Source organism: Spermophilus citellus (assembly GCF_964194105.1).
Source record: "Spermophilus citellus genome assembly, chromosome: 11".
Taxonomy (NCBI): domain Eukaryota; kingdom Metazoa; phylum Chordata; class Mammalia; order Rodentia; family Sciuridae; genus Spermophilus; species Spermophilus citellus.
Window position 1 is genome coordinate 136,323,240 of NC_138192.1, and position 9,790 is coordinate 136,333,029.

A 9,790-nucleotide genomic window follows, 5' to 3' on the forward strand; every position below is an offset into this window, starting at 1 on the left:
AGTACAGTTATAGAACACAAATGATATAAATGAATTTCCAACATGTTTTTCTTTTAAGCCTAAAATTACCATACACTTTTAGAATACCAGCTTGATATAATGTTCTTTTTAAAGCTTCTACCTTACAGACTTGTATACCTGGAAGATATGAACACATTAATGGCACCAATTACATTGATGTTTTTATATTAACCAAGTTTAGCTTTTAAAGAAATAACATAGCACAATTCTTTAAAACGACAGCACTTGTTTAACCAGCTGCTTTAATATCTTTAAGATTACTTGCTCAAAAACTTACACAGACCTTTTTATATCATTTACTTAAACTTTTTTAATTACTTAATCATATAGACTTTTATCCAGAAATCTAGAACCTTTTAGTTTCTCTTTTTACCTGTTAATCTCCTTCTGTTCACATTTTGAAACAATACTTGTAAATTTTTGAATTTAAGCAGATTTAACATTTTATTAAGGCCTTTTTGAACACCTAGAAAAACTTATAAGCTTAATTTTAAAGACATCTTTACTTTTATCTGTTTACCCAATTTAAATTGAACCATTTGAATCACGTGAATCAAAGATATTTGGATCCATTTTTAAATTTTCATGAGCGCTCCTCATCTGTCAATTGTCATATCACTGCAGGATATATGGACATACACACAGACATACGGACATACAACACGCAACACAAGTGTAACACATAACACAAAAGGCCAAGAAACTCCAGTTGATCAGAAATAGAACTTATCAGAAAAACATTAGCTTGTCTGTAGAATAAAAATCATGAGCTCAAAAAAAACATAGAATCTAAGAAAAGGCAAAAGTCCTAGAAAAAATTGACCGGCCAGTTGAGTTCCCATAAAAAAGGACATTTTTACCTTTTTTTTCCTTGGGCTTCAGATCTGTCTCTTACTGAGTGTTCCAGGCTTCTTTTATTTGCATATCAATTTAAGTCCTGGCTGAGGTCTGGAAGGAACTGGGAAAACTGGAATTTTGAGCAGAAACTTTATGTCTAAGGCATTTTAACCATAAGTCACAATTTTCAGGTTTGGAAGTTGAAAATATGGTAAAAGTTTAAGATACATGAATTATCTGAAATCACAAACTAAACAATTAAACCTCAACTTTTAACTGCAAGATTATATAATGTTTCAAACTCATTTAGATACCAGATGTTACAATGAAATCACATTTAGCCAAGATCATCCCCAAGAAACAATCTATAATAACATTTAAACCAGACCGGATAAGAGAAAAATCTCCAGCTTTCCCTCAGTGCCATTCATCTACCGATCACCCTAGATACCCCTGGGGGCTGTCGGGAGGGGGCTCAAGAGAAAGGACCTTAGGAATACGTCTGAGAGTAGCCCAGACGGGAATTCCGCAGTTGTTCCAAACTCTTTCCTCCACCTCCACGCATCCGAGGCAGACCGGGATTCAGGACACTGTGTACTCATGCCAATTGCTCTCCAGGCCCAGACAGAAAAGTTGGAAGCGGCTTTGGCAGAACCGGTCTGGGACAGAATTTATGACTGAAAGTTTGGCTCCTATCCCCAAAGCCAATTAATGCCAATTTAATAATGAGGACAGGGTTTTGAGAAAAGTTAAAGCGAGGTCTCAAAATTCTTAAATCCCCAGCAGGCATTTCTATTTGCATTCAAGCCGATTATGGGAGGGAAAGAAAACATTGCTTTTCCACCGATGGTCAAGGGTGAGGCTCAAGGGAGTTGTTATAGATTGCCCCATATTAGTTTCAGTCAGAAGGAGGAATAAAGGGTTAACACAATTAAGAAGACTGAACAGAACTTCAGTTAGAAGGAGGAGGTAAAGGGTTAAGACAGACGCTGTTAAGAAGACTGAACAGAGGTTCAGTCAGAAGGAGGAAGTAAAGGGTTAAGACAGACGCAGTTAAGACTGAACAGAGTTTCAGTCAGAAGGAGGAGGTAAAGGGTTAAGACAGACACAGTAGAGTTTCAGTCAGAAGTAAAGGATTAAGACAGACACAGTTAAGACTGAACAGAGGGAGAGAGAGAGAGAGAGAGCACGCTGCGCGTTGCCGGCAGAAACCGAACCGAAACCGAAACCTGACAATTCAAGGGGGAGCCGGCATTCCCCCCCTTTACTTACTTACGGAAACAGTGTTTCCCTTGGAAACACTGGGGTCCCAGAAAAGAAAAACAAAAACAAAACAAAAAAATGGACCCTACAGACCCCTGGGACGTCTCCCAGGGCGGCAGGCAGGGGAGAAGTCCGAGTTCGTCAACTCCTTCTCAAGCTGCCTCAGAATACAGAGCGATTACGCGTAATCGTACAGTCGCTGCGCAAACACAGACACAACACAACACAACACGACACAACACGACACGACACAATAGCTCGAGCTGGCCAGCTTACCTCCCAGTGATGCCAAGAGTTCCTCCGGACAGGGATCTGGAGGGGGGGAAAGCTGATCCCGGACGAGCCCCCAAATGAAAGACCCCCGGACCCTCAAATCCCCCGTCCAAAAGAACTAGCGTCACACTGGCTGCAAAAGCAAGAGGCAAGTTTATTAATACACAGGCGCCTGCGGGTGCACAGCAAAACCTCAGCCGAAGCTTTGGTGAACTGGCACACCGGGCTTTGGGGTACAGATCTTTTATAGGGAAAAAGGAGTTGTTTTCCACCTAGCACAATAACAGGTATTTTTGAATCCAGCATACACGTCACTTAAAGGGTAAACTTGTTTTTCACTATGATAAACTTGTTTTTCACTATGATAAACTTATTTTTCACTATAGTTTCCCGAAAAACTCATTAATCTCACAGGTTTACATTGTGTTTCCTCCCTGTTCCCGCTTATGATCCCAGTTTGCTCAAGCATGTCCTGTGATGTGGTCAGGGTGCCCTTTCTAACAGGTCATGTGGTGAGCTCACCTGTTTACTACATACTTTCTACTTTTCATAATCAAGCCTTAGGTTATGGGGCTGGGGTCTTTCACAGGCTCCTTTGCATCCAAGACCAGTGTCCCACCGTGGTCAAAAAACTTGGCGTTAGACTTGGTGCATTCGGCTTCCTGCTGCTGCTTGGTTCTCCCACTGATGAAGGTCAGTTTCAGTGTCTATTTATCATCAAACCTTTTGAGACTGGAGGACAGTTGCCAAATATCATCAGGATCCATCCCAGTAGGATCCTTCCTGTGAGCCACAAGAAAGATGCTCTTCTCCTTATATGAGGTATAAATGGTCAGAATCCCCATCATCACAAAATAGGATATGATACACAGAGGCAAAACTGGCTTGAACTCTGGAAAGGGGTGCATATAATCCCAAATCAAAACCACTATGGCAAAAAAACAGGAGATGGTACAGATGGTGAGGCAACGTCAATTAGCCCAAAATTCTCCACATACTTGTACTTTTACAGAAGTACCTTTTTGGCAGAATCATCCAAAGAGTTTTTCACAGCTGATCCATCCCATTTGTTAATTTTTACAGGCTTATCATCAATTTTCCACTTATCTAACCAGCCACTATGGCTGCCGCCTGTCCCACAGCTGGGGCCACCACCACTTCTCCCGCCCTGTGCCGCTGCCGCCAACTTGTCTCTGAACATTTTTTTTGGTATATTTGTTGATTGATTTTATTTCTTCTGAGAAGTTCCTTAGCCCATTTATGGATTAGGTCATTTTATTTTATTTTGGTGTTAAGTTTTGTGTGTGTGTGTGTGTGTGTGAAGCTTTTGGAGCTCTTTCTTTTTGCCTACCTGGGGTAGAACCCATGGACAGGGCATGCTGAGCACACACCACAGCCCCTGCTGAGGCAGAGACTCTGGGGAGCTTTCCAGGTGGATAGTAGGGGCATCCAGGGCACTGCAAGCCGGGCAGCGGTCTCCAACTTCCTTGCTGCGTTGCTGCCTAGGAATGGCAGAGCTGCTGCGTACATCTGTGGTTTCTTAACTCAACCCTGCCTTGTTGGTTTGAGGCTGTGGAAGGATGTTGGTTGTGTATTCCCGATTTTTTGTTTCCTTCCTGGAGCTTCATTATGTGGCTTCCAAAGAAGGCACATCCTGCTCAGGCAGACTCTTTTAAAGAGAGAGAGAGAGAATTTTTTAATATTTATTTTTTAGTTTTCAGCGGACACAACATCTTTATTTGTATGTGGTGCTGAGGATCCAACCCAGAGCTGCGTGCATGCCAGGCCAGCATGCTACTGCTTGAGCCACGTCCCCAGCCCTCAGCTGACTCTTCACAAGCATAGCCTGCCTGGGGCTGTGGGAGCAAGTGTCTTCTGATCACAGACACCTGACTGGTGAATACAGAAATGTGCACAGAAAGATGTGGACAGGGGCTGGGGATGTGGCTCAAGCGGTAGCGCGCTCGCCTGGCATGCGTGCGGCCCGGGTTCGATCCTCAGCACCACATACCAACAAAGATGTTGTGTCCGCTGAGAACTAAAAAATAAATATTTAAAAAAAAAGAAAGATGTGGACAGGGTTTGGGGTGGTGAGTGGCCATTGGTGGGTGGGCACGTGGGGCCTATGAGGTTCTCTCTACTTGTGTTTGAGATTTTCCACTAAAAAGGGTAAAGGGACAGCAGCCCACTTGTACCAGTGCCCTTATCTCAGAGGGAGCATGCCGCAGCTTTATCTCTTAGGAATAATGTCAACATGCTCACCACCAGCTGCCTTCCTCCCTGTTATTCTGCTTCTGCAGATGGAGTGGCTGAGGCTGAAGTTTATTTTCTCACAGCTCTGAACACGCAAGGTCTCGGAGCAAGACAGATGCCTGCTGAGAGCTGTCCTGGTCACTGCATCCTCACTGGGCAGAGGGCAGCACCCTCTGGTGTCTCTTCCTCTTATTTAGGCACCAGCCCTATAGAGTGGCTCCCATCCTTGTGACCTTTGTTTCCACCTGAAAGTCCTATCTCCACAGTCACAATGGGGGTTAGGGCTTCAACAGAAGGACTTTGGAGGAGCACTAATCTACTTCCCAAATAGGACTGTTTTGGGCCTGTCTCTGCCAGCCAAACCCCGCTTCCCAGCCAGCCCTCCTGGCCATTAGGACAGGTGTTTGGGTTCCTGTCCATGGAAAGAGCACTTGCAGCTGGTGTGCACCTCAGACCTCGGTGGGCATCCTTCCTGCTCTGTCTCCCAGACACCTTGTCATGCAAAGGTGAGCCCTTTTGTGGACAGACACTGCCAGAAGGAATTTGGGCCCTGAGTGACCTCATGGAGCAGAGCTGGCCTCCTTCCCTGAGCTATTTACACGAGGATGCTACATAAAGAAGCACAGTCTGTCTTTCCTAAGCTTGGGTTTCAGTTGGATTTCTTAGAATAGCTTGGGCTTCTCCAGTAATACTGGTTCTCAGTTGATTTTACCCCTAAGGGGGCATTTGGTAATGTTTAGGGACACTTTGTCATGACTTGAGGGGTGGGTGCTAAAAAATAAAATAAAAATAGAAACACGAGATGACCCTCACAGCATAGTTATTGAGCCTCCTTTGGGGGGATACTGGGGATTATTTTTTATTTTGAGACAGAGTCTCACTGAGTTGCTGAGGCTGGCTTTGAACTTGCAATCATCCTGCCTCAGCTTCCCGCGTTACTGGGATCACAGGTGTGTGCTTGATGAGTTAGGGAGCCTCAAAGGTCAATTGTGTGAAGGTGGAGACACTGTCTTATAAGCATAGTAGAGGCACAGGGGTCTTCCCTCTGTCAGTCTCTAAATCAGGATTGCAAGAGGGGTTTGCAGTTGTCCTGTGTCAAAGAAGGAAGACAAGTTGAATCTGGAAGAAGTTGTTTTCGATATGTGTTATAAAAAGCACCAGGGACCAAACCCAGAGCTTCAGGTCTGCTGAGCTGGCCCTCTACCACTGAGCTACATCCCAGTCCTCAATATCTTTATTTATATTTTATATATATATATATTTTTTTTAGATGAAATAGGTAAAGGGCATACAGAAGAAAATGTTGGAAAGGATATAAATAGCCAAACAATATGTAAATAATACTTAGCATCTCTTCACATTCACATTTAGGAATTACAATGAGAGGGGCTGGAGTTGTAGCTTGGTGGTAGAGCACTTGCCTAGCATTTGTGATGTGCTGGGTTTGAGCCTCAGAACCACACAAAAATGAATAAAATAAAGGTATTATTTCCATCTACAACCCAAAAAATTTTAATAAAAGAATTACAATGAAAACTTTGAAGTTTGTTGCTGCTACTTTTTCTTTTGTTCATCACAAGTTAGAGGTTTTTTTGTTTTGTTTTGTTTTGTTTTGTTTTTTAAGCCTGATGAAACCTGGAGTTGGTGAAAATAAAAAAAGTACAGGTGCAGTGTCAGTTGGCCTAAATATCCTCAGCTGTTCGAAGCGTCATATTTAGAAGGTGGTACAGTCTTTGAAGCAGCAATGCTGTTTCTGATGTGAATCTTGAAGCCCTGATGAGTCCATGTGGTAGGCAGGCGATGACCTTTTCAGCCTTGTATGGTGACCTAGGGTCTAATTCCCCCCTAGGTCCTTGGTTGGCCCCCACGACTCTCTGGGCCAGTGGAATATCATCAGATGAAGTCTTGGAACAACCATGGTGCTGTCCTGCAGCCCCATCCTAGCCTCCTTTGGACCTATTTCTGGAGTCCCCGAGCATCAGGTAAGGAGTCCTACTAGCTGGGACCTCAGGTAGGTGTTCTGGTCCATGATGACAGCTGAACACAGTCTTCTAGGCACTCAGTGAATGAGATGTCAGTAGATGTATATCGAATAGAATTCCACAGTTGAGTCCTTATGAAATCCCTGCCTGAGAAACTGCGGGACATAATACAGTGGTTCTCTTAAGGCATTAAATTTTCAAGCAGTCCATCATTCGGTTCTAGATAACTGGACTGAGGGATACATACAGCTATGAGTACAAGCTTGTTCATGGGTCATAATATATGTAAATGAGAAACTGGAAACAGTGGAAGTAGTGTGTGTCACTAAGGAGTTTGCAGAGGGGTGTACACCGACACAGTGGAGTGTCCCTGGTAAGCAGGCTGAAAGAGTGGACAGTGTTCAGAACATGAGAAACAGAAGCTGAAATCCCAGTGACTGGAGAGGCTGAGGCAGGAGGACCACCAGTTCCAGGCAAGCCTGGGTAACTTAGTGAGACCCTGTCTCAAAATAAGAAATAAGTGGGCTGGGGCTAGGGCTGGGGCTCAGCGGTAGTGCACTTGCCTGGCATGTGGGAGGCACGGGGTTTGATTCTCTGCACTGCATATAAATAAATAAAATAAAGGTCTATCAACAACTAAAAAAATATTAAAAAAATAAGAAATAAAACAGCTGGGGGGTGTAGCTTAGTGATAGAGCATCCCTGAGTTCAAGCCCTAGTTCTGGAGGGGAAAATAAAACAGACCTGAACTGATGACCTCACCAAACAAGATATTCAGATGCCAAATAAACATATGAAAACCTGTTCCACACCAAGGTCATGAAGGAATTGCAGATCAAAACAATGAGGTACTTCCCCACCTTTATTAGAATGGCCTGTGATCCAGAACTCTGACTACACCGGACACTGTGAGAACAAGGAGCGGCAGGAGCTCTCATTCATTGCTCCTGGGAATGAAAGATGGCACGGCCCCTGTGGAAGACCACCCGGCAGTTCTGTACAGAACCAGTCTCACCAGATGGCCAGTATTTACCCGAATGAGTTGAAAATTGTCTACAGAAAAACCTGCACACAAAGGGTTATAGCATCTCTATTTACAATTGTCAAAATTTAAAGCAACCAAGAGGTCCTTCAATAGGTGAATCCATAAACTGTAGTAACTCATTCACTGGAATGTCTTTCAGATTAAAAAGCAATGAACTAGGCTGGGGCTGTAGCTCAGTGGTGGAGCGCTTACCTACCATGTGTGAGGCACTGGGTTTGATTCAGAACCACATATAATAAATACAGTCCACTGACAACTAAAAAAAAATATTAAAAAAAAGGAATGAACTATCCAATCACAAAAAGATATGGAGGAACCTTACGTGTGTATTGGTATGTGAAAGGAGTCATCTAATAAGACTGCACACTATATGATTCTGAAAAAGGCAAACTTTCCAGACATGGAGACAGTAAAATGAACCACGGATGCAAGGTACTGAAGGGGAAAGGGAGCTGGGTGAGTGGGTGGAGCACAGGAGACTTGGGGCAGTGAAACTATTGTGTGTGCTGTGGTGGGGATACTTGACAGGCACCTGCCAAAATCCACAGACTATTTCACACCAAGAGTGAACCCGAAATGTAGACTATGGGATGTAGTTAATAATAATGTATCAGTATGACTTCATCCACTGTAACAAAGGTACCCTGAGAATGGAAAATATTTAATACAGGAAATTGTGGGGGAGGGGCCATGGAAACTACTTTCTGCTCAATTTTTAGGAAATCGAAAAAAAATAGTAGTGATAATAAATGAAGTGGTAGCATGCAGCCGTGTGTCTGCTTTCTTATTAGGTGTTAGATGTGTCCAGTTTGATGTACCCAAAATAACACCTGGATCCATCCCGATGACATCCCAGGCTGGCACTTTAGGGAGGTGGGAAGCTTTACCACTTCCTCTATGGTTTGTTCATAATGAGCACAGAACTGGCAAGAATACATGCTTCTGGGCTGGGGATGTGGCTCAAGCAGTAGCACGCTCACCTGGCATGCGTGCGGACCGGGTTCGATTCTCAGCACCACATACCAACAAAGATGCTGTGTCCACCGAAAACTAAAAAATAAATATTAAAATTCTCTCTCTCTCTCTCTTTCTCTAGCTCTCTCTTAAAAAAAAAAAAAAAAAAAAAAAAAGAATACATGCTTCTGTTTCCCAATAGTTGGGAAGGGGAAGAATTTACAGAAGGGAAGAAAGCCTTAAAAATGAACTTTATTTTGGTACTAGGGATTGACTCTGGGACACTTTACCACTGAGTGACAGTCCCAGTCCTTTTTGAGAGGGTCCTGCTAAATTGCTGAGGTTGGCTTTGAACTTGCTGTCCTCCTGCTTCAGCCTCTGGAGTCAATGGGATTACGGGCATGAGCCACAATAGTTGGTAAAAATGAATTTTATTTAATTTTCGCAGTGCTACGGATGGAACCCAGGGTTTTACTCATGCTAGGCAAGTGCTTTACCACTGAGTGCCACCCGACCCCTTAAAAATGCTGCTGCTTTTGTGTGTGTGTGTGGTGCTGGGGATTGAAAAAATACATTTTAAATAATGAAAGTCCTGATTCTTTAGTCAGTTATGCTAGCTTTTACAACCAACAATCTTGAGTCTCAGGGGTCAAGGGTGGCAGCCAGAGTGTAGGCCTTCTGCAACTCTCTTCACTTGGAGCCTCAGGATATCATCCACCTCTGACTCCCATGAAGTCACAGAGTAGAGGCAGGGCTGGCACTTCACCCAGGAAGCTCTAAGATTTCTCGCAGGGGATGGACTGGAGGAGGACAAATGCAGAGACTGGGTAGCACTAGCCATGATACTCTGGACATAAAAAAAATCACCCTTACTTGGTCTACCCAAACAACACAAAACACACACATTGGGTGCTGGGGATTGAACCCAGGGAGCTCTACCACTGAGTCACATCCCCAGTCCTTTTTATTTTAAGAGAGGATCTGGCTAAGCTGCTTAGGGCCTCGCTAAATTGCTGATGCTGGCTTTGAACGTGCATCCTCCAGCTCAGTAGGGATTAAGTGCGTGCGGCTTAACCACGCCCGGATCACACCTAGACATGTTCTGAGGGCGCTTTCCGGGTAATTCTGCAGGCACTGTGGTGTGCAACTCTGCACAGCGTCT

General features: G+C 43.9%; 1 pseudogene across 1 annotated transcript; it reads right to left on the reverse strand.

Annotated features, from left to right (window-relative positions):
- Window positions 1–2,954: 2,954 nt before the first annotated feature.
- Window positions 2,955–3,595, reverse strand: LOC308630501 (signal peptidase complex subunit 2-like; annotated as a pseudogene). The gene has a single exon. The product of its transcript is annotated as a signal peptidase complex subunit 2-like (transcript).
- Window positions 3,596–9,790: the final 6,195 nt, after the last annotated feature.